The sequence below is a fragment of the Hyaena hyaena genome, unplaced genomic scaffold (assembly GCF_003009895.1).
Source record: "Hyaena hyaena isolate Hyena2069 unplaced genomic scaffold, ASM300989v1 scaffold_70, whole genome shotgun sequence".
Classification (NCBI taxonomy): domain Eukaryota; kingdom Metazoa; phylum Chordata; class Mammalia; order Carnivora; family Hyaenidae; genus Hyaena; species Hyaena hyaena.
In genome coordinates this window covers 2,202,071-2,228,466 of record NW_024080701.1, presented here as the reverse complement: position 1 = coordinate 2,228,466, position 26,396 = coordinate 2,202,071, and the positions used below count along the sequence as shown (strand labels likewise).

The following is a 26,396-nucleotide window of genomic DNA, read 5'->3' as shown; positions in this document are numbered from 1 at the left end:
ATTTTTGAGAGAGAGAGAGAAAGAGAGGGAGGGAGGGAGAAAGCTAGGCAGGGGCAGAGAGAGAGACACAGAATACGAAGCAGGCTTCAGGGTCTGAGTTGTCAGCACAGAGCCTGACATGAGGCTCAAACTCACAAACTATGAGATTATCACCTGAGCTGAATTCAAACGCTTAAGTGACTGAGCCATTCAGACACTCCCAACATTAAAAAAAATTTTTTTTTAAGTAGAATCAAGGAAGGAGGAAGAGAAGATGTTACAGAAAAGAAAAAGGTGAGAGTAGAATCATGGAAGCTAAGGAGGAAAGAATGTCTCAAAGAATAAGAATGTGTTCAATGGAACTACATATAGTTTCATAAGATTAAAATAAAAAGTAGTGGGGCACCTGAGTCACTCAGTCAGTTGAGCATCTTGACTCTTGATTTGGGCTTAAGTCATGATCCCAGGTTTGTGGGATCAAGCCCTGCATTAGAAACTGCTTAAGATCTCTTTCTCTCTCCTGTTCATGCTCTCTCTCAAATAAAAATAAATAAAACTAGAATAGTGAAGAGTTGAGAGATACAGGCTTGCAGTTATAGAATAACTATTCCTTACTGTTATGGAATCAGTCACCAGAATAAAAGGTCCAGCAGAGGGTATATACTCAAAGGTATTATAACAGAATCCTATGGCTATAGTTGGTAGCTATACCTGTGGTGAGCATAGCATAATATATATACTTGTCCAATCACTACTTGTATACCTGCAACTAATTTAACATTGTGTGTCAACTATACTTCAGGAAAAATAAGTAAATAAAAATAGCTCTTGAACAAATTAGAGTAAGCAAGAGGACATCCAGATGACCAGTAAGTAAATGGATATCAGGGTTTAGGGTTCTGGAGAGAAACACATATGAAGATATAGACTAGGAAATCATCTATGTATTTGGAAGAATTAAATTCAATTGTTCAGGGAGCTCATCTAGAGGTGGGACTCTAATTAATCCATAAACAATCTTAAGGGAGGGTGTCCTATGAAACTCCCAAAAGTGTGAGAATTTTGTGTACTGTATGTATGGTAGCAATTTTCTAGAGTGAGTCCATTAAGATTTGTAAGATTTTCAAAAGAGTGTATGTTCCTCCAAAAAAAGGTTAAGAACCACCAGAGCTGAAAGAGAAAAGGACTACAGAGAAAGTAAATTTGGAGAACATCAACATATTTTTACCTGAAGCTCATTAGAGATTAACAAACCTAAGGAACCAAAGTGTACAAGAAGAGAGTCTGCATGGAACACAGAAAATTTAAAAAATAAATAAATTTGGTATTACTTACGTTATAAAAATATTTCTCAAACTTTTTTGTGATTCAAAGTGAAAAATACAACACTAACCAATGTACACACACAGATTAGTGAAGTAATTTTCCAGAACCTGGAATGACCATAATATGACACTGACTTGCTAAAATAAAATGTTTACCACTAAAGGGGCGCCTGGGTGGCTTAGTCGGTTAAGCATCCGACTTTCGCTTAGGTCATGATCTCGCGGTTCGTGGGTTCGAGCCCCGCGTCGGGCTCTGTGCTGACTGCCAGCTCAGAGCCTGGAGCCTGTTTCAGTCTGTGACTCCCTCTCTCTCTGACCCTCCCCTGCTCACGCTGTCTCTCTCTCTCTCTCTCTCCTAGAAATAAATAAAATCTTTAAAAAAAAAAAAGTTTACCACTAAAAACGGGATAAAAGATTGGAGTTTATAAAAAGTAGGTTATATAAGGGTCCTGGTCTTTTGTTTCTGCTTTTTAGTTGTTTTGAAGTGTCTCTGATATTTAAACATTTATCTTTAAGCTAATTTTTTCAGGAATTAAATATATTAAAAACTTTTTAAGCTTTTTTCCTCAAGAGCCAAAACTAATAGGTACCCTGGCTCCCCTACTTCATTAGTTTTATTTACCCTTGATCTATACCAAGTCTCGCTACAGGAAAAAGAGGAAAAGTGATGGGAGGGTAGACAGATAAGATTCAGCAATGATAATAGAATAAACACCAAGGCCCCAAAGAGTAAAGGTATTTCTCTGAGTAGGATTTCTGAAGTGCAGGATCTAGAAATGCACAATTTAAGGGATTAAAGCTTTAAAATAAATAAATAGGGATTAAAACTTTAAAAAGGGTAACAGCAGATAATCTAAAGCAGTTCCATGGAGTAGTTTAGAGCAAAGGTTCCGGAGTCCCAGTGAATCCCAATTCTACCACTCCTGATTGTGTGACTTGGGCAAGTTCTTTAATTTCTTGATACCTCAGTTTTGTATCTTTTTGTTTTAATGTGTATTTTTGAGAAAGAGAGAAAACAAGCATGTGTGCATGGAGGAAGGGCAGAGAAAAAGAGAAGGAGACACAGAATCAGAAGCAGGCTCCAAGCTGTCCGTGCAAACGCACAACGTGGGACTTGAACCCACGAACCTTGAGATCATGACCTGAGCTGAAATCAGACACTCAGCCAACTGAGTCACGAACGCACCTCTCATCTTTATTTTTTTTTTAAAGATCTGAAGTAATCCTCTCAAAAATAAATAAACATTTGAAAACAAAATACTTAGGCGTGCCTGGTTGCCTCAGTCTGTTAAGCATCCAACTTCAGCTGAGGTCATGATCTTGCGGTTCGAGGAGTTTGAGCCTCACATCAGGCTCTGTGCTGACAGCTCAGAGCCTGGAGTCTGCTTCAGATTCTGTGTCTTCCTCTCTCTCTTTGCCCCTCCCCCACTCATTCTCTCCCTGCCTCCCCTCAAAAATAAGTAAACCTTTAAAAAATTATTTAAAGATTTTAACTAATTTCTGTATCCAACGTGGGGCTCGAACCCACAACCCTGAGACCAAGAGCTACATATTCTTCCCACTGACCCAGCCAGGAGCCCCAGGTTTATCATCTTTAAAATGGAAATAATATGGGGCACCTGGGTGGCTCAGTCGGTTGGGCGTCGACTTCAGCTCAGGTCATGATCTTGCGGTTCGGGGGTTCGAGCCCCACGTCAGGCTCTGTGCTGACAGCCAGCTCAGATCCTGGAGCCTGCTTCGGATTCTGTGTCTCCCTCTCTCTCTGACCCTCCCCTGCTCATGCTGTCTCTATCTCTTTCTCAAAAATATTTTTTAAAAAATGGAAATAACACAACAGTTCCTAGATCAGAGACCTGTTAAGAGGATTAGATGAGATTATTAATCAATGTAAAGCACAGAGCAAGGTACATATGCCACAAAGAACAACATTCATTCCATAACCATTAGCCATTGTTGCTTTTTAGTTTATTTATTTTTTAATAATTTCTATACCCAACACAAGGCAAACAAAATCAAGAGTTGCATACTCTACTGACTAAGCAGCCAGGTGACCCCAATAAATGTTAGCCATTGTTGAGAGAGAGGGGTGGGGGAGACTCAAGCAGGCTCCACATTCAACATGGACCTCCCATATGGGCTTAATCCCACAATCCTGGGATCATGACCTGAGCCTAATTCAAGAATCAGATACTTAACCAACTGTGCCACCCAGTTGGTGGCAGTGCCAGGCACTCCATCCATTGTTTAATTCTTTGAAAAAAAATTTTTAATGTTTATTTATTTTTGAGAGAGAGAGAGAGCACGTGAGCGCGCGTGCACGTGAGTGGGGGAGGGGCAGAGAGAATACAAAGCAGGTTCCAAGCTCTCAGCTGTCAGCACAGAGCCCAACACAGGTTTCAAACCCACGGACCACAAGATCATGACCTGAGCCGAAATCAGACACTTAACTGACTGAGCCACCCAGGTGCCCCTGTTTACTTCTTAACAAATTAACTTATCACTCTAAAAATATTAGTCACATATTGTATTTTTAAAGCAACTACATAATATAAACTTTTAAAACGATCAGTCTCAGGGGCACCTGGGTGGCTCAGTCAGGTGAGCGTCTCAAGTCATGATCTCACAGATCTCATGGAGCCCCACACTGGGCTCGCTGCTGTTAGCCTGTCGGCACAGACCCGGCTTTGGATCCTCTGTCCCCCCCTTTCCCTCTGCCCCTCCCACGTTGTACTCTCACAAAAATAAATACTAAAAGAGAAAAAAAGATCAGTCTCAAAAAAGATTTTGCACTTAGAAAACTGAGCACAACAGACTGAAAAGTTAAGATTCTTCAAAAATCACCACTCTAGGGGTATCTGGATGGCTCAGTTGGTCGAGCATCAGACTTTGGCTAAGGTCATGATCTCAATGTTCGTGACTTCCAGCCCCACATCAGGCTCACTGCTGTCAGCACAGAGCCTGCTTCATATCCTCTGTCCCCTTCTCTCTGCCCCTTCCCTGCTTCCAGTCTCTCAAAACTAAACATTAAAAAACAAAAAAGAACAGATTGAAAAGTTAAGATTCTTCAAAAAACACCACTCTAGGGGAGCCTGGGTGGCTTAGTAGGTTAAACGTCCAACTCTTGATTTCAGCTCAGGTCATGATCTAACAGTTCTTGAGTTTGAGCCCGCAATCAGGCTCTGTGTTGACAGTGTACAGCCTACTTAGGATTCTCTCTCTCTTCCTCTCTCTCTGACTCTCTCTTGCTCACTCTATCAAAAAATAAATTTTTAAAAGGTCACCACTCTAAATTGATGTACAAAGCAACAACTGTGTCTTTTACCTGCATCACATAATGTACATGTATTTAAATATTTTTCTACAATAACCAAGACAATTGTATGTAACACATAAAAATTGTCACAGAACTCTAAATTTAAGTCTTTTAAATTCATCCTGAAAATTAAGGTTGTGTTCTCCATTCTCCCACTTAAACTTAAAATGTCTTGAGGTGCCTGGGTAGCTCACTCAGTTGAGCATCCGACTTGATTTGGGCTCAGGTCATGATCCCAGGGTCATGGGATCAAGCCTAGCATCAGGTTCTCCCTCTCTATCTCCCTATCCCTCCTCCACCTGCACATGCTCTCTAAAAAGATAGCTAGAAAGATGCCAGCCAGGCTGAGGACATTGGATATCACTGTCATCTTCCCCTTTGAACTTTTCCCAAAGCCCCTCAATAAAATGGTGTGATCTCCCCCACCAAAAAAACTATTTTAACATACAGATGGCTAACAGACACATGAAAAGATCCTCAATATCCCTCATTATCAGGGAAATGCAAATTCAAATTATAGTAAGATATCACTTCACACCTGTCAGAATGGCTAAAATCAAAAACACAAGAAACAAGCGTTGAAGACGATGTGGGAAAAAAGGACCCCTCTTGCACTGTTGGTGGGAATGCAAATTGGTGCAGCCATTGTGGAAAATAGTATGGAGTTTCCTCAAAAATTTAAAAATAAAACTACCCTATGATCCAGTTATGTCATTACTGGGCATATTTACCCAAAGAATATTAAAAAACACTAATTCAAAAGAATATAGGCACCCTTACATTTATTACAGCATTATTTACAACAGCCAAAATTATGGAAGCAGCCCAAGCATCTATCAACTGAGGAATGAATAAAGAAGATGTGGTATATGTATACAATGGAATATTATTCAACCATAAAAAAGAATGAAATTTTGGCATTGGCAGCAACATGGACAGGGATAGAGAGTATAATGCTAAGCAAAAGAAGTCAGAAAAACACAAATGCCCTATGATCTCACTCATATGTGAAATTTAAGAAACACAACAAACAAGCAAAGGGAAAAGAGAGACAAACCAAGAAAGAGGCTCTTAACTATAGAGAACAAATCGATGTTTAATAGGAGGGGAGGTAGGTGGGGGGATGTAGGAAACAGGAGATGGGATTAAAGAGTACACTTATCATGATGAAAAAAAATAACGATAGGCACAATTGGGGGGTAAATGCTTTATTCACAAAGGTTTAAAGTCATTAACAGTAAACAAACTATCCAGGAAACATCGTGTATATAAAATTCTTCAGAAACATTTACAAAATAATTCCAACTGATGAAAAACGAGGGCCATGTATTAATTCAGCTGCTAAACTTCCATGAATTAGGTATAACCTTAGAGTTCTATCAGCAATAAATATTCTTTAAAAAAAAAGATTTTATTTTATTAAGTAAATCCCATGCCCAATGTAGGGTGTGAACTTAAAAACCCAAGATCAAGAGTCATATGCTCCAACAACCAAACCAGCAGGGTGCCCCATCTTTCAGCAATAAATATCCTTTATGAATAAAAATACTCTTTATGAATAAAGAGAACTAAATAAAGAAAAAGATAAAATATTAAAAATTTAAATAAAATGTCTTAAGAAAATCAAGAAACAGGAAATCCATGTAAGTTCTGTTTATTACCAAAAACTGATAAAATAATCAAAAATCACTTTCATTTATACAGCTAACTTCATCAAAACATAAACTCATATGTCTAATGATTGTTATCTTTCCAAGGTGTTGATTAATCTAATGCATTAATCTAATGTTATAACAATTAAGTTAATATTATCTCTGTCAAAAATCCATTTTTAAAAATTAACAATAAAGAATGAACAATCAGACCGCTTGGGTGCCTCAGCAAGGTAAGCACCCGGCTTTGGCTCAGGTCATTATCTAGTGTTCTGTGAGTTCGAACCCCATGTCAGGCTCTGGGCTGACAGGTCAGAGCCTGGAGCCTGCTTCGGATCCTGTATCTCCCTCTCTCTGTGCCCCTCCCCTGCTCATGCTCTCTCTCACTCTCAAAAATAAAAATATTTGTAAAAAAATTTTTAAAGAATGAACAATTGCTTCCACACACTTGCACACAATAAAAAGGAACAAAGTAGGGGCACCTGGGTGACTCAGTCGGTTAATCATCCGACTTCGGCTCAGGTCATGATCTCACGGTTCGTGGGTTCGAGCCCCATGTCGGGCTCTGTGCCGACAGCTAGCTCAGAGCCTGGAGCCTGCTTCAGATTCTGGGTCTCCCTTTCTCTCTGACCCTTCCCTGCTCACACTGTCTATCTCTTTCTCTCTCTCTCTCAGGAATAAATAAAACATTAAAAAAAAAAGAAAGAAAGAAAACAAAAAGGTGAGAAACAAGCTGATTGACTGAATTCTTTGTGCCTGAAAAATTAAAAAAAAAAAAAAGGAACAAAGTATTATGTGGTTTTCACTCAATCCTAATAAATGATTTTGTACCACACCTATAATAAGAGTATACCTAGCTTTCCTAAATCATCCCTGGGGATAAACTCCCATCTACTTACAATTTCATACCACTCTGTCGAAGTTTCTACAACCTCCTAATTTGTCTTATACAAACACAAAGTTACAAATATAAAAACTTTGTCATTTCCTATCCTGTGAAAATCAGTCAAAATTAAAATTACAAATCAAACCAAGATAAGTACATTCCATTTTTTAAGTTTTTTCTACATTTACTAGTAAGTCAAAAAGTCTTAAATACATTTTTCTTATGGGGAAACAAAATTCATATTCGTGAAATTTTTTTAAATTTTTTTTAAATGTTGATTTATTTTTGAGACAGAGACAGAGTGTGAGCAGGCAGAGAGAGGGAGGGAGACACAGAATTTGAAGCAGGCTCCAGGTTCTGAGCTGTCAGCACAGAGACCGATGTAGGGCTCGAACCCATGAACCACGAGATCATGACCTGAGCTAAAGTCAAGATGCTTAACCGAATGAGCCACCCAGGCGCCCCAGAAAAAAAACTAAGATTAGAAACTCAGAAGTCTTAAGAGGTGAAGAGCACAAAAAACAAAATTGTGGTGCGTCCAGGTGGCTCAGTTGGTTGAAGAGCCAACTCTGCCTCAAGTCATAATCTCCCGGTTCATGAGTTCCAGCCCCACATAGGACTCACTGCTGTCAGTGCAGAGCCTGCTTTGGATCCTCTGTCTCCCTCTCTCTGCCCCTCCCTCACTTTCTCTCCCTCTCTCTCTAAAAAAAAAAAAAAAAAAAACCAACTTAAAAAATAAAAAAACACAGGGACACCTGGGTGGCAAAGATGGTGAAGTGTCTGACTTTGGCTCAGGTCATGATCTCCCAGTTTGTGGGTTTGAGCCCCGCATTGGGCTCCATGCTGACAGCTCAGAGCCTGAATCCTGCTTCAGATTCTGTGTCTCTCTCTCTCTCTCTGCCCCTCCCCTGTTCATTCACTCTCTCTGTCAAAAATATACATTAAAAAAATAATAAAATGAAACAAAAAATAAAAATTAAAGAACACAAAATTGTACAAGTCTTTCCTTAAATAAGTAAAAACCAAACTATATGAACTCTCAATCTCGTCTCTTTTCTGTCTAGAAGCTATCAATCCTGACATAAACCAGTCGAAATGGTATGATTTAAGGATTGTCAAAATGATAAGAATGATTTATTTCTTTCAGAGACCAAACTCCATCAGCATGATTTTCCTCCCATTAAACATATTCTTTTGGGTTAAGGGAGAAGTAGCCTAACTATTATAGCCCACAGGCCAACAAGGGCCTGTTTTTGTTCAGTCTATGAGCTAAGAATGTTTTTATATTTTTAAATGGATTTTTTTAAAAAATCAAAAGTATATTTCATAATGTGAGAGTTATAATTCAATTTTTTACTTAAAAAATGTTTCAATGTTTATTTTTGAAAGATAGAGTCCAACGGGGGAGGGGCAGAGAGAGAGAGAGAGACATAGAATCTGAAGCAGGCTCCAGGTTCTGAGCCGTCAGCACAGAACCTGATGTGGGACTTGAACTCCTGGACCGTGAGATCATTACCTTAGCTGAAGTCAGACGCTTAAATGACTGACCCACCCAGGAGCCCCATAATTCAATTTTAAGTCTCCATAAAAAAAGCTTTATTAAAATACTGCCACATTTATTTACATATTGTCTATGTTTTTACAATGGTAGTCTTCAGTATTTACAAAACCATGTATGGCATTCTAATGGTTTTGTGCGGCTGCTCAGAACACTACTAGAAATAACAGTGATGCATTTATAACTTGACAGCTTTCTAAGCACTATACTTACTGCCATACATTTTTTTTTTTTTAATGTTTATTTAGAGAAAGAGAGCACATGCTCACGAGCAGTGGGGAAAAACAAGAGAAATCCTACGCAGGCTTCACATTGTCAGCGCAGAGCCCCAACACAGGGCTCGAACCCACAAATCATGAAATAATTACCTAAGCAGAAATCATGAGTACGACGCTCAACCAACTAAGCCGCCTGGCTGTCCCCACTTTCTTTTTTTTTTTTTTTTATTACCAGAGCATACCCTTCAAGTCAAAATAAGATAAAAAGTGGGCTTCAAATATCATACTTTAAATACAGTGAAGTACAGATCATTTTATTATCAAATTAGATAGCAAAGCATTATGTTTATCATGCAATGACAGGACAGCTGTGCAGGGAATACAGTCTATCTACATCAACATTACCAGACTAAGCACTCAGCACAATATTTCCAACTCAGAGGAAAACACAGTCAGAAAAATTAGAAAATTTAAATAGTAGATCTCATCACAGCTGAATTTCTTCACAAAAATAAAAAGATGCAATCAAAGTAAACTTCTGAGTGGCTCATTTGTTAGCCAAACAAGGAAAGCATCTTATATCAACAGAGAGTTAATTAAATCATGTTTGTAGCAGCCAAAGAAATGCATCTATAAAAGTAAATTTATTTAAATTTTTTTAATGTTTTATTTATTTCTGAGAGAGAAACAGCAAGAACAGGGGAGGGTCAGAGAAAGAGGTAGACAAAGAATCTGAAACAGGCTCCAGGCTCTGAGCTAGCTGTCAGCACAGAGCCTGACGCGGGGCTCAAACCCACGAACTGTGAGATCATGACCTGAGCCGAAGTCGGACGCTCAACCGACTGAGCCACCCAGGTGCCCCACAATAAATTTAAGATTATAAGCCTTTTGCCAAGAATAGTAGCCCAAAAAGTTGAAAACAGTGGTAGCTGTATCAGTAAAAATAAAACCATTCTACAGATTAAGAAACGGGGTACCTCCCTGGCTCAGTCAATAAAGTATCCAACTCTTCTAGATCTCAGGATTGTGAGTTCAAGCCCCACATTGGGTGTAGAGATTGACTGATTATTTATTTATAAGTAATTTATAAATAAATAAATAAATAATCACACAATCTCAAGGCAAATGATTTTGAGTGTTACTTTGGTTCTTGATGAATCAACAGGAGTTACCAATACTTCTCAAGTATTATCATTTATTTAATGTTAATATAGTAATTAACTGAACTAATTAAGTAATTACAATCAGCTTGTATGAATAATGTGCATGGAACAACAAGCAAGAATATTTTCAAAGATTCTGGGAAAACACTAATTCGGTACAACCTGAAGTAGAATCTGCTAAGATGTATTACAAATGATGGTGGTAAAAATACATGTACACAGATAAAAAGTCTTAATTGGACAAATTTACAATGCTCATGAAAATTTAGGGTGTTTAAAGCCTACAATTATTCATTGCAATATTCATCATAAAACAGTCTGCAGAAAACACCTGACTATCATGTGTTATTCAACCAGTAATGTCAATAGTTAACTCTGGGGTCGGGGGGGAAGTTAACTTTGTTCTCATGGACTTAACTGTCCTTTATTCCATGAATTTTTGTCAGAAACAGAAGATGAAAATCCCGATTTGTCTTACCATTAGAAAGTTGGCAGGCTTGGGGCGCCTGGGTGGCTTAGTCGGTTAAGCATCCGACTTCCGCTTAGGTCATGATCTCGCGGTTCGTGGGTGCGAGCCCCGCATCAGGCTCTGTGCTGACTGCCAGCTCAGAGCCTGTGACTCCCTCTCTCTCTCTCTGACCCTCCCCTGCTCATGCTGTTTCTCTCTCTCTCTCTCCTAGAAATAAATAAAACATTAAAAAAAATTTTTTTTTTTAAAAAACGAAGTTGGCAGGCTTAGCAGTGGTAAAGTTTTACTACAACTTTTTCTAGCTGAAATTTGTCTGAATGAGAAGAACCGCCCTCAACCACTATTACTGAACCCTAAAACAACTTTAGAAATTAACTTTTCCTGGAGCACCTGGGTGGCTTATTGGACTTTGGCTCAGGTCTTGATATTACAGTTCATGAATTCGAGCCCCACATTGGGCTCTATGCTGACAGCTCAGAGCCAGGAGCGCATTTCAAAGTCTGTGTCTCCCTCTCTCTGCCCTTCTCCTGCTCATGCTGTTTCTCTCCTTCAAAAACAAACAAACATTAAAAAAATTAAAAGTGTGGTTTTTCTCTAAAGTCATTTAAAAAATTTAACTTCCTACAGACTTGATAATGTTTCTCAGTAAGTTCAACCTAAGATCAAAAGTGATTACACACAAAACTTATACTGCAACAAAGTCCTTTCAATGAAAATTAACATGGTTTGAATTACAAGTAAGGTCAAGCTATATACTACGTTGTCAAGTTATAATATGCAAGATATGCATTCCCATGACGCACATCTGTTAGAATGATTATCATCACAAAGACAAGAGATAACAAATGCTGCCTAGAACATGGAGGAAAAGGAACCCTTGTGCACTACTAGTGGGACTATAAATTGACACAGCCACTATGGATAACAGTATGTAGGTTCCTCAACAAACTGAAAACAGAACTACCATATGATTCTGCAATTCCATTTCGAGGTATGTATCTGCATCTCCATGTTCACTGCAACGCTATTTATAATAGCCAAGACATGGAAACAACCTAAGTGTTCATCAACAGATGAATGGATGAAGAAAATGTGATACATACTTGTGTGTGTTTAAACACACATGCACATATAATAGACTATTCAGGCATAAAAAAAAAAAAGAAAGAAGCCCTGCTATTTGCAACAACATGGATAGCCCTGAGCACATTACTTTAAATGAATTAGTCAGATAGAAAGACAAATACTATATGATATTACTTATATATACTTGTTATAGCCGTTTTTTTGATTATGGCCATGTTAGTGCAAGTGAAGGGGTATCTCATTAGGATTTTGATTTGCATTTCCCTAATCACTGATGACTTTGAGCATATTTCCATTTGCTTTTATTGACCATTTGTACATATGCTTTGGTGAAATTTCTATTCAAATCCTTTGCCTATTTTTGAACTGGCTTGTTTTTCTGGTTGCTGTTGAGCTGTAAGAGTTCTTTATATATTCTGGATATCAATCCACTATCAGATATATCATTTGCGGACATCTTCTCCCATTTTGTGGAGTATCTTTTCGGTATATTAATAGGATCCAAAACCTACGGTCAGGAAGATTTTCTCTGTTCCAGAAGTTTTATAATTTTACTGCTTACATTTAAATTTATATATCTGTTTTGAAGATTTTATTTTAAGTAATCTCTACACCCAACATGTGGCTTGAATTCACAACTCGAGATCAAAAGTCTCATGCTCCACCGACTGAGTCAGCCAGGTGCCCCTAGATTACTGATCTGTTTTGAATTAATCTTTGTATATAGTATGAGGTAGGGGTCCAGCTTCATTCCTCTGCATGTGTATAGCCAATTGTCTGAGAACCACTTGATCTTCTTTGATCAAATATTAATAAAGTAGTTCTTCATATTTGGGGTACTTTATAGAAATATACATATTTCTTCATACTTTATAAACTGGCCTAAGCTCTTATTCAAAATATTATATGAAGTAAATACAGAAGGAACTATTATTGGAATATTAGAATTGGAAGGTATACCGTATAGATTTTCTTCAATCCCTCTTATTTTATAAATGTGGAAACAGACCTAGAGAAGTTAACTGATATCCAATGGTGTATAGCTATCAATTAATTATGCTTTAACTCAAGGGTTAGCAAACTTTTTCTGTAGACAACCAGATAGTAAATGTCTTAGACTTTGTAAAGGAAAAGGCAAAATAGGGTATTATGTAGGTACTTATATAACAGGAGAAAAAACAAATTTTCACAAATTTTATTAATGAAATTCAAAATATAACCATATGTATATGTATATATATACACACACAATTATATATATATATATACACACACAAACATACATATTTATTTGGTAATACATGAAAACATTATGATACATGAAACTCAATCATAAAAGACCTCATACTGTATGAACCTACAGAGATACAAAGTAGAATGGTAGTTGCCTAGGGCTGGGAATATTGGGGGAAATAGAAAGTAACTGCTAATGGGAATAAGGCTTCTTTGTGAGGTTATGAAAATGTTCTAAAATTGACTGTGAGAATGGTACACAATTGTGAATACACTTAAAAACTGGCTGTATACTTTAAATGAAAAATTTTTTATATATTAATTATATAAAGTTTTTATAAATCAGTTTTACAAATAAATATTTAACAATATTAATGTAACAAAATTAAAATTCAAATGTCATACAATCTTGCAGAAAAGAACTACAACACTTATTTTTTTTTTTTTATATCTTTATTTTGAGAAACAGAGACAGAGAGCGAGCGGGAGAGGGGCAGAGAGAGAGGGAGACACAGAATCGGAAGCAGGCTCCCTGCTCTGAGCTGTCAGCACAGAGCCCAATGTGGGGTTCGAACCCACGGACTGTGAGATCATGACCTGAGCTGAAGTTGGACGCTTAACCGACTGAGCCAACCAGGCGCCCCTACAACACTTCTCAAAACTGAACTTTATTCATTTGTAAATTCTCATAATGACTTTAAGGTGAGAATGTCAAGACAATTAAACAATGAGCCTAAACTCCTTAGCTTAACATAAAAAGACCTCAATACTCTGGATTCATCTCTTTTTCTTATATGCTCTACTCTTTTTTTTCTTTCATAGTTTATTGTCAAGTTGGATTCCATATAACACCTAATGCTCTTCCCAACAAGTGCTCTACCCTTTTTTTTTACCTGAAACTTTTGCAATTTCAGTTTCCACTACTCTAGCATCTTCTCTTTGTCTTCATCCTCTATCAACATCATTCTCCCTAATCTCCTCCTACAGAAATCCTCTCATTCTTAATAGTTTAGTGTTTTCTTGGAGCCTATCTGGATGCCCTTGCTGACATAAACAATGGCCTTCTAAATAATCTAGTTCTTACCAGATTGATCAACCAAATCCCAGCTCCCCCAATAGCCCTCTGCATATAAAGGAGCTGTGTTGTGGCCTCTTATTTCCTGTTATCTCCTAATCTCCATATAAATTACACACAACCCTGGCACAGGGGCATGCACCTGATCCAAAAGGTCACCAGTCCTACAGAATGGCCATCAGTCTCGGGAGGAAAGAGCTTGCTAAGAGCTTAGCCCAACAGATATGACAGTCAGATTGTCTTAGATACAAATGCACTCTCTCTCTCTCAACTGAATGAGAAGCAAAAGGGACTTGTTAAGGTAGGAAGCAAGAACATAATCTGAACCATTTCCAGAGAAGAGGACTTAAGATAACACAGAGCATACATGAGATGACACAAAGTAAGGAAAAGCATATGTAAACAAGAGGATGAAGTGACGGGATGAATGAAGCAGGAATGGTATAACCAGAGACCAAAAGAGACATTAAGAAAACCCAATACAGGAGCTGGCTCAGCTGGCAGAACATGCAATTCCTGATCTCAGGGTCATGCATTCAAGCCCAAGGTGAGTGAAGAGGGGCAGGGAGAGGGGACAGGGGACAGGGAAGAGAGGAGAGAAGGGGAGCAGGGAGAGGAGAGGAGAGGGGGAGGGGAGGGAAGGGGAGGGGAAAGAAGGGGAGGGGAGGGGAGAGGAGGGGAAGGGAGGAAAGGAAACCCTAATGCAGGAGAAGAATGACAAATTCACATGCTGAAAAGGCTTTAAGAAAACCTATTCTCTATAGCTTCAGTGGATCCCTCCAGTTCCTTAACTACATACATTCCAGTCTCTCTGAGGTGTGGATCCACACTGTTCATCCTGAATTAATTATGGCATTCCAGGCTCCCTTTTACCATGTGGATGTGTGAAATGAACATCCAGTTCTTAAAGAAATCCAAAAATCTCTTTGTTACCTGTGATAGAAAGAAGCATAACATACACCAATAACTCGTCACTTTCTTGAAAACAAAGACCAGGTTTATTCCTCTAAGGAACTGACAAAAGTACCTGCAACTGTGCCTTTAACAAAGCTCAGTAGTCACTGCATTTGTTGTAGAAATACTAACTTAACAAAATCTCAGATATCCAGACTGTTCTACGACAGGAGGAATCTAGACCCAGAGGAAAAGTCAGATATAGAAGACTATTCCTCTGTACATAAACGGGTCCAAAGCAGGAGAGATACTGATCCAAACCTATAAATACTAGTGACCTAGATACAAGCAAATCAGGGCATCACATTCCCCTGCCTATAACCAGACCAAAGATGGACACATGGCTCATCCTGTCAATGACAGTCAAGCATGGGACTTTTTGCTTGAGTTGGAGAATAGAAGTTCTTGCTACTGCACCAGAACTGGAAAGACAACTGGAGCTATTTCAGTCACCCTGCTGTTGTATGAAACCTAAAGATCAAATCAACACATAGTAGAGAATAGATTTGAGTTCAGACAAGGAAACAGACTAGGTCCTAGTGACATCAACTAAACTACAAAAGCCATACCTGAAAGCCAGTGCTTTCCCTAGCCTTTTCAATAACATAAGACAAAGTATTCTCTTTTCAAGCTCACTTGGACTGGGTTTTTGAGCCTGCTTCAGATTCTGTGTGTCCCTCTCTCACTCTCTCTGCCCTCCGCTACTCACACATGCACATGCTCTTATTTATAAAAATAAACAGTAAAAAATTTTTAAAAACTAAAAAACTCTTCAAAAATTCATATTTATTTTCTCTTCAATTTTTTTCAAAAATTTTAGCACATTTTAAAATAAAAAATTAAACTGAGTCACAGCACCAAAAAAAATTAAATTGAATTTAAAAATTAACCCATATCACAGCATCCTAAAACCAAAGTTACTCATTTCCATTTGCTCCCAGTTTATATACACAAGCCATTCAATTTTAAACTGATAATCACTCTATTCTAAAATTATCCTCATCACCAACCTTACCCCACCCCCCAGTATGGGCCTATAACCCTTCTACAAGCATCATGGGAATCCTTGGACACAACCAGCCCTTGACCACATTCTTTATGGGAGCCTTTACCTAATGAGGGACTTCAACTTTGTTGAGGATATTAAATCTCTCACCCAGAATATGGCCTTTGTTATCCTTACCATTAACTTTATAAAAGCCTTTACCAGCTCTATGTGACCAAGTCACATACTTTAAACCGTTTCAGTATCAAAATACCTTGTGTCAAAGTTCAGACAAGTGAGCCCAATCAAACACTTTCAACATTCAAAGGCAGTAATATCCTTACTTGCCCAATCTTTTCCATTATGCCCAAGAAAATAATCATTTTCTTGTTACCAAACCCCAGGCTCCCTCAATTCTTTTTAAATGTTCCTTTATTTATTTACCTTCACTTAAACGTGGCTCTCCCAACAAGATTTTCTCACAGCACTCTCTTAACTGCAGTCCCTACCTCCACAGAGCCAGGAGTGTCTGGCACTCACTTGCCTTTCTAGTGCAGCTTCCGGATCATGATCATTCTCCTTTATGGTCGCATGTTCTAGATATGTCTTCTCCTCATCACTAGTATCTTCTGATCCTTTAGTCATAACTCCTCATTCAGTGAACACCTGAGAGCCTAGTTCAGACTCTTCTTTCCCACTAAACCTATTACAGTGCCAGATTTTAAAGTTCACGAAGATGACCTATCCAATTACTACACATCAGAATTCATAGGCCTCTAGGGGCGCCTGGGTGGCTTAGCTGGTTGAGTGTCTGACTTTCGCTTAGGTCATGATCTTGCGGTTCGTGGGTTCGAGCCCCGCGTCGGGCTCTGTGCTGACTGCCAGCTCAGAGCCTGGAGCTTGTTTCAGTCTGTGACCCCCTCTCTCTCTGACCCTCCCCTGTTGACACTGTCTCTCTCTCTCTCTCCTGGAAATAAATTAAAAAAAAAAAAAACATTAAAAAAAATTAAAAAAAAAAGAATTCATAGGCCTCTTGAGTCGCAAAGATTTTTAGCTCAACTCTGTTTTAAGAAAATGTTCTTGGGGCGCCTGTGGGTGGCTCAGTGGGTTAAGCATTCGACTTCGGCTCAGGTCATGATCTCAAGGTCACGGGTTCAAGCCGCGTCAGGCTCTGTGCTGACAGCTAGCTCAGAGCCTGGAGCCTGCTTCGGATTCTTTGTCTCCCTCTCTATCTGACCCTCCCCTGTTCACACTGCCTCTCTCAAAAATAATAAAACATTAAAAAAATTTTTTTAAAGAAACTAGTTCTTTACTCTAGATCTTGTCATCATTTGAAAGTGTTCCCCCTTGATTACTCTAATTCCTCACGGAAATCATACTCTGACCATACTTACTCTATGACTTTACAAAAACCCTCCTGCCCCTCAAATCGTGATTTCCCCCCAATCCAAATCCTATGGTTAGACATCTAAATCTCTTAGCAGCAACTTTGTATTTGTAATGCATTCTCTGAACCTGACCACAAAACCACAGCTCCAGGTCAATACTGTTTCTGGGAAGTGAGATACTCTAAAGAAAAATCACTAAATAGATTCATAAGGATATAAAGTCTTCAACCTTAGTCCTTTAAAATAAACTTAAATTCCCTCTTCCTTTTCCCCTCAACAACTCTTTCAATCATTTTCTCAACTCAGGTCCCCCAGTCATCATCTGCCCAGGTCCTTCACTCTCAACCACCAGCCTTGCTTCTGATCTTATAAAGATATGCAAATTATCATGCCCTCCCTCTACCCCCATGCCCTTACTTATAACATTATCTATATTCATATATCTCCTCACCTATTTTTATTTCAGTCCCAGAAAAGGTGTTCCTCCTGTTCAAAGCCAACCCATCCATTTGTATCCTCGACCCACATTATAAATCCCACCTAATTCCTACCTCCTTCAACATCTCACCCCATGAAACACACCATATCTTGAATCTTCAGCCTCTCCTTCCCTATTAGCACCTTTCCCTCAGCACATAAAGAAGGTCCTATTTTAAGCTAAAAAGAAATTCCTTTATGGCTCCCATCCAACCTTCTCACAGAGAAGTTATTCTCCTTTTTCTTTCCTTCCCTCTCCCCACTTCCTCTTCCCTTCTTCCTTCCTTGCTCCCTCCCCTGCTCCCTCCCCCTCTTCTCCCTCTATCTTTCTCTGGTCCTCCTTCTCTATCACCTATCATTTACTCTTCCATCAACTACAAAGAGCATTCCACCTTTACTCTCTACTGACAGATACTACTCCCTACTGACAGATACTACTTTTAAGGTCATCATGACTTTTTTTTTTCCTTCAACTTTTATTTTTAATGTTTATTTATTTGTGAGTGGGGGAGGGGCAGAGAGAGGGGGAGACGCAGAATTCGAAGCAGACTCCAAACTCTAAGCTGTTAGCACAGAGCCCAATGCAGGGCTAGAACTCACACAGGGAGATCACTATCTGAGCTGAAGTCAGATACTTAACCAACTGAGCCACCCAGTAATGGCCCCAGGTCACCATGACTTCTTAATCACCAAATCAAATTAACATTTTTCCTTTCTTTTTTTTATTTGTTTTTAATGTTTATTTATTTTTGAGAGAGAGACAGAGTGTGAGCAGGGTGGCGGCAGAGAGAGATGGAGACACAGAATCCAAAGCAGGGTCCAGGCTCTGAACTGTCAGCACAGAGCCCAACATGGATCTCAAACTCACAAGCCATGAAATTATGACCTGAGCCAAAGTTGGACACTTAACCAACTGAGCCACCCTGGTGCCCCTCTTTTTCCCTACCAATGTACTGTATTCGGCATTGTTACTGTTTCCCTCTTCAAATTTTGGATTCATAAGCATATTGGTGGCACATGGTAGACACTCAAATATATTTTAATAAATTAATAAAAGTATAAAATGAAACAATACCATGAACTTTTCTATCGACAGAATGAGTTAAGAGTCAATATCCCATGAAACGTCCATGACAATTAACTACAATATCAAGGGCCAAATCTGACTCAGCAACATGTATCAATGAAGTAATTAGTTCAATTACATGGTTTTCTCCAGTCCTCCTCAGCACTCAGAAATCATAAATAGAAACCCGGGACTGATGATAACCAAGGGCAAAGGAATAGAAATGGTAACTGAACTTAAGAGTGTTAAGAAAAGCACAATGCAAACTTATTTATTTATTTATCTATTTATTTATTTATTTTACTAAATACCTTATGATAGACTCCCTACATATAAAAATTGTACCTGTAGGGGCACCTGGGCAGCCTAGTTGGTTTAAGTGACTGACTTCATCTCAGGTCATGATCTCATATTTCAGTTCATGAGCTTGAGCCCCACGTCATGCTCTGCATTGACAGAATGGAGCCTGCTTCAGATGGTCTGCCTTCATCTCTGCCTCGCTCTCTTGCTCTCAAACATAAAAAAAAAATTGTGTTAGAAATAAGCCCACTGACCCAATCAAAGGAGGGACATAGAGACTCGGAGCACAGTGAAGCGAGGCTTTAATCAATGTACTTGCAAGAGCTGGTGTCTCATGGACAGGCACACTCTGGGCAGTTATAGCAAACAATTTATTTCCTAGCATCCAAGTCCCTTCCCTGGTTCCTCATTGGCTGAGTACTACAGAGGTTACAGCCTAATCCAGACATCACCTATGCCCATGTAAGGTAAAAAGTAGTCTGACTGGAACAAATGTACATTCCCTGAGGTGACACAGACACTTTCAGTCCCTCCTCCCTTTGTTCTTTGGTACTTGCTTATTGCTAAGCCTGCAAAAATAAGCCTGAGAAACAGAGAGGAGGAAAAAGAACCAGGAAGTGAAGTGTCTAAAGGTCTGGGACTCAGGGCACCTGGGTGGCTCAGTCGGTTAAGCATCTGACTTCAGCTCAGGTCATGATCTCATGGTTCGTGAGTTCAAGCCTCTCATCCTCTGTACCCTTCTCTCTCTGACCGCCCCCCACACACGTGCTTGTTCATTTGCATGTATGTATTACATCCCTAGAAAAAGAATCCCAGGATTTTCCCTCCTGTGTGTTTTCATCTTGCTTCTTCATGGTCCACGATGCCGACTGAGGTCGTCAGTACAGTGAAACCAAACTGGTAGAATGGGAGCAGATTATTCTGCCATTTTCTAGATCCTTGAGTTTTAAGTCAAATCTAGGGCTGATCTCTCCACACTTGTTTAACCTGCCTGTGAGGTTCACAACAATTTCCCCAGCTCTGTGATCATCAATGATTTCAAATTCACTAATGTAACCGTGCTTCAGCATCATCATTATAAATCAGATGACAACTCTGGAACATGGCTTAATAAGACCCTGGTGTTTGCCTCTCTTTTCAGCATTGTTAACGCTCTTAAGAGCACCTGCCAGGACATTCCTGTGCATCATGGTGGCATGGAAAGATGGTGGAAAAAAGCTGAGCACAAATAAATCTGAGGCACCAAATCCTTAAGAGTTGTACTGCACTTTCATCTCTCCACTAAAATATTCCTTATTAAAGCTCACCAGTGATTTTCTAGTGGCCACATCCAATAACCACTCTTCAGTTATTATCCTCAGGTGTTCAATCTTTGTCCTAAGCTAACTGACACTGCTGATCACTCTAGCCTTTCTAAAACTTGCATCACTCCTGCACTCTGCTATGTCCCTCTTTCGTTATTTTCCTACCACTGACTTCCTTTTTAACATCATTTGCAAATTACCTACCTACCTGTTGGTTCTCTGCTGAAGCCCTCCCCATTGTCCTGCCCTTTTCTCTTCAGCTAAATACTCTCCCTGAACAATCTCTGCCACTTCCATGCCCTCAGTTTCTAACTATAAGCCTATGATTTCCTAAACTCTATGGTCTCAACACACCCTTTCATTCCTTGACAAAGAAGCTACAACAAAACACAAGTGACTATCAAATCTCTGGGCAGGAAGGCAAAGAACATGGAACCATTTTCTAAGCTTAGAAACAAAAATACAGATTTGACTGCATAAAAAATTTAAACTGTTAACTAAAATAATATGGAAAATAAAGTAAATATACATACACATATTAATCATACACATCCATTAATCTAAAACATCATAAATAAATGGAAAAAAATTTAGAAAGAAAGCTATTTTAAATTTTATTAAGTTTATTTACTTAATTTGAGAGAGAGCAAGCAGGGGAGGAGCACAGAAAAGAGAGAAAGAAAGAGAATCCCAAGCAGGATCACACTGATAGCACCGAACCCGATGGGGGCTCGAACTCAAAAACTGTAAGATCATGACCTGAGCCAAAATTAAGAGTCACATGCTCAACTGACTGAGCCACCCAGGCGCCCCACTTTCATAAAATTTTAAAACTGTTTTTGAACCCCTCAAATCAAGAATTAGTACTATTCTAGATAGATTTCTACTCATGTTCTAAAACTGCATCGGGCTTGTGTGTGGGTGTACGTGTATGTGTGGGTGTGCATGCTCTTATAACTTTGACAACCAGCAAGCAGATAGTTCTCATCCATGTTTACTATCTGCAGATTTTTTAGTACTCACAAGAACAAAGGTAACCAATATACAACACAGCCTGTTTGGTGAATCTTCATTCTATGTTTTTGGGACAAACACATACAGTTTACGGTAAGAAACATTCTTTATTCCTTTGGCCCAGACAGATGTGTTGAGCTTGGTATCAATGACCACATCTGGAGTTTCCATCCCCTCCATGGCAAATTTATGAGTCTCTCTGAGGGCCCAAAGGGTACCCTTCCTTTTTTTTTTTTTTAAGAAAGAGAGCATGAGCAGGGGAGCAGGGGAGAGAGAATCTTAAGGAGGCTCCATGCTCACTGCAGATCCAAAGGGCATACTTCTTGAAGTCCACTCCATGAATGTACTTGTTAATGGTGATAGTATAATCTTTGGTCACAACTTCACTGATAGCAGAATGGCCCTCCTTATTCTCACCACCATTCTTTGCAGGAGCCATTGTGTCAGGCCCCAGTCGGAAAGGAAGAGCATGAGGTACTGTCGCATTAACTTTTTAAACATTAAGCTATGTTCTTAACACTCAGAGTCACCTCCTACCACATGTGAGGCACTCTTATAGGTACTAGAGGATACAGGAGTGAGCAAAATAGATAAATTGTCCTACCCCCTGCTTATATAGGATTCTAGTATGGGAATAGGGAGAAGAAACAAACAAAATTAAACAAATATTATATATGTTATATGGTGACTAAGGCTATGGAAATGATGTAGGAAAAGGAGATTAGCAGTGCTGCAAAGGGTCATAAGTTTAAACAGTGTGGTTAAGGACTCGTTGAGAAGGTAACATTTGAATAAAGAGGTAGAGAATAAGCCATATCTCAGAGAATATTCCAGGCAAAGGCCTGCAAATGGAAGCTTTCCCAGAGTGTTTGAGGGATAGCAAGAAAGCATTAAGGCTAAAGAACAGTGTTAGAGAATTGAAAATTGAATTTTTTAATCTCATTGAAAATGGGATCACGCAGCCTGTGGTTTCAAGCCTCTCATCGGGTTCTGTGTTGCTGGCTCAGTCTAGAGCCTGCATTCGATTCTCTGTCTCCCTCTCTTCTGCCCCTCACCTGTTCACACTCTGTCTCTCTCTCCTTCAAAAATAAACATTAAAAAACTTTTAAAAAGTGAGACCAAAGGAGTAATGGGGGAAAGAGGCAACAGATTACCTAATGTCCACTATAAGCCCTAAGTATGTCTGCACATATTTTCTGAGTATGCTAAACCACAAGGCTTAACTGCCCTCTAATTCTAAGCCATTTCTGTGGCTATTCACATATACAACTAATAAATAAGTCAAGACAGAGTGACCACAGCTTGACTACTGTATGACTCCTAGCTCCAAGGGGGTGGCTGGAGAGTTGGAGATTTGGAGGCAGAAAAAGATCAAGGCTCAGTTTTGGACAAATTTAAAATCCTATTAGACATCCAACTGGAAATATTGTGTAGGTAACTGAACAGGAGTCCAGATTTCAGAGAAAAGGCCAAAGCTGGAGATATAAATTTGAAAGTCATTTGTGTAAGAGACTAAATGAGCTAAGGAAATAAAGTTTTCTTATTTTTAATTTATTTTTTCTGTAGTTTTTCTTTTTTTAATGTTTATTTGTTTAGAGAGAGAAAGAGAGAAAGCACACAACCAGGGGAGGCAGAGAGAGAGATAGAGAGAGAGAGACAGAGAGAGAGAGAGAGAGAGAGAGAGAGAGAGAGAGAATTCCAAGCAGTGGAAGCCCTGTGGAGCCCAACTCAGGATTCTATATGAGGTCATGACCTGAGCTGAAACTGAGTTTGACACTTCAGTGACTGAACCATGCAGGCACTCTCACCCCCACTTTTTTCTTCCTTTTCAAATTTTTATTTAAATTCTACTTAGTTAACACAGTGCAATATTGGTTTCAGGGGTAGAATTCAATGAGCACCCAGTGCTCATCATAACAAATGCCCTACCAACCCTCAGTTGGAAATAAAGCTGTTTTTCTTTCCTTCTTTCTTGAGAAAGAGAGCGAGCGAGCACACATGTGCAAGAGGGAAGGGGGGGAGAGAGAGAGAGAGAGAGAGAGAGAAGAGAGAGAGAGGAGAGAGGAGAGAGAGAGACAGAGAGACAGAGAGACAGAGAGAGAGAGAGACAGAGAGACAGAGAGACAGAGAGAGAGAGAGAGAGAGAGAGAGAGAGAGAGAGAGAGAATCCCAAGCAGGCTCTACGCAGTCAGCACAAAAACTGACTCAGGGCTCAATATAACAAACTCCAGATCAAGACCTGAGCTGAAACCAAGAGTCAGATGTTGAACCAACTGAGCCACCCAGGTGCCTTAAAATAAAGTTTTCTTTAAACACTATAATCAAGGTGTGAGCCATGAAGTATGCTAACACTGAGGGGTAGGTAGGTAAGGAAGAACTAGCACACAGCAAGAAGGACAGACCCTGAGATAAGAGTACAACTAGGAGAATGTAATGTCCTGGAAGCCAAGTGGGAAGCTGCTAACAGGCCATGTGGAAAAAGGAATGACTGATGGTCACAAAGTATAATTCTAGAAGAGAAGCAGGGACAAAAGCCTAATAGAATACAAGAAAAAATGTGAGGAGATTAACTGTAGACACAAGACAAGAGTTTCACTCTAAATAAACATACATTAATTGGGATGCCTGGGTGGCTCAGTCAGTTAAGTATCTAATTTCAGCTCAGGTCATTATCTTTTTGTTCTTGTGTTTTTGTCCCTCTTTTGGTTCTTTTCTGTCATCTCAGAGCCTGGAGCCTGTTTCAGTCTGTGACTCCCTCTCTCTCTGACCCTCCCCTGCTCACACTGTCTCTCTCTCTCTCCTAGAAATAAATAAAACATTAAAAAAAAAAAAATTTAAAAATTTTTTTAATTTACGGGGCGCCTGGGTGGCTTAGTCGGTTAAGCGTCCGACTTTTGCTTAGGTCATGATCTCGCAGTTCATGGGTTCGAGCCCCACGTCGGGCTCTGTGCTGACTGCCAGCTCAGAGCCTGGAGCCTGTTTCAGTCTGTGACTCCCTCTCTCTCTGACCCTCCCCTGCTCACACTGTCTCTCTCTCTCTCCTAGAAATAAATAAAACATTAAAAAAAAAAAAATTTAAAAATTTTTTTAATTTAAATAAACACATTCATTGAATGAATGATGGAAGAAAGACTGTATGATACTTGACATACTTTGCTCACAGAAGTATTAAACAGTACAACCTCTCTGGACAGAGCCCTAACATACACTTCAGCTGGTTTTTTAAATGTGTAGGCCAGGTCAGGTCATGATCTTGTGGTTCGGGCTCTGCAGTCACCTCGGAGCTGACTTCAGATCCTCTGTCTCCATCTCTCTGTGTCCCTCCCCCAAATCACACATTCATGTGCATGCTCTTTGTCAAAAATGAATAAACATATTTTTAAAATAATAACAATAATAATAGATAGATAGATAGATAGATAGATAGATAGATAGATAGACAGACAGACAAAATGTGTAAAATATGGTTGCCTCGCTGGCTCAGTCAGTTGAGCATCCAACTCTTGATTTCATCTCGGGTCATGTTCTGGTAGTTTGGGAGTTGGAGCCCCACATGAGGCTCTGCGCTGACACTGCAGAGCCTGTGTGGGAGTCTCTCTCTCTCTCTCTCCCTCTCTCACTGTCTCTCCCCAGTACTCTCTTTTTCTCTCTTTCAAATAAATAAACTTAAAAAATTCTTTATAGGGGCGCCTGGGTGGCTCAGTCAGTTAAGTGTCCAACTCTTGGTTTCAGCTCAGGTCACAATCTGTTTTGTGGGTTCAAAACCCACATCAAGCTCTGCTGACACTGCAGAGCCTGCTTGGAATTCTACGTCGCCCTCAGTCTCTGCCCTTCCCCCACTTGTGCTGTCTCTCTCAAAATAAATAATCTTTAAAAATCTTTATAAAAAAATAGGGGCGCCTGGGTGGCTTAGTCGGTTAAGCGTCCGACTTTCGCTTAGGTCATGATCTNCTTTATTGTTGGTTTTGATCTTTATATTTATATATTAGTACTTTAGCAGGCAGGTAAATGATAAAACAAATGAATATTGAAAAAAATGAAATTTGCTTTTAGGCAGCTGTGTACAATTGTGAGTTGATGAACTCTGTTAAAAACCCTAGAGCACAGGGGCGCCTGGGTGGCTTAGTCGGTTAAGCGTCCGACTTTCGCTTAGGTCATGATCTCGCGGTTTGTGGGTTCGAGCCCCGCGTCGGGCTCTGTGCTGACTGCCATCTCGGAGCCTGGAGCCTGTTTCAGTCTGTGACTCCGTCTCTCTCTGACCCTCCCCTGCTCACGCTGTCTCTCTCTCTCTCTCTCCTAGAAATAAATAAAACATTAAAAAAATTTAAAATAAATAAATAAATAAAAATCTTTATAAAAAAATAAAATGTGAACGGGTGCCTACATGGGTCAGTTGGTTAAGCATCCTACTCTTGGTAGCAGCTCAGGTCATGACCTCATGATTTGGTTCTTGGGATCAAGCCCTGTGTCAGGCTCTGCTTGGGATTCTCTCGCTCACTCGCTCGCTCTCTCTCTCTCTCTGCTCCTCCTGGCCCATGTGCTCTTGCTCACTCTCTCTAAAAATAAATAAACTTAAAAAAAATTAAAGTGTTTAAGATATACAGATAAATATTATAGATCTCTAGAAAGGAATACACCAAAATGTTAAATCAGTGGTTATCACAGCATTGTGAGATTCAAGCTGACTTCAATTTTTTTAATAATATTACTATATTCTTCAAATGTTCTAAAACAAGCATGTATAACTTTTTTACTTAATAGCTCTTTAAATGTTCATATCCTCCACCCCAGAAGCTATATTCAAGTATTGCTCCTAAGGAAACACCCTGAAACTTACAAAAAGTTTAATGCACCAAAAATTTTTAAATTTTAAATTAAAAATTTAATTTTTTTAATCTTTTTTTTACATAGGCTCCATGACCAATGTGGAGCTTGAACGCACAACCCCAAG

At 39.3% G+C, this 26,396-nt stretch overlaps 1 protein-coding gene and 1 pseudogene across 1 annotated transcript in view; both read right to left on the bottom strand.

Annotated features, from left to right (window-relative positions):
- Positions 1-26,396, bottom strand: part of MGA (MAX dimerization protein MGA) — a 166,763-nt gene that overhangs the window by 110,175 nt on the left and 30,192 nt on the right. The gene's annotated exons all lie outside the window — the stretch shown is intronic.
- LOC120232296 lies at positions 19,926-20,317 on the bottom strand (annotated as a pseudogene).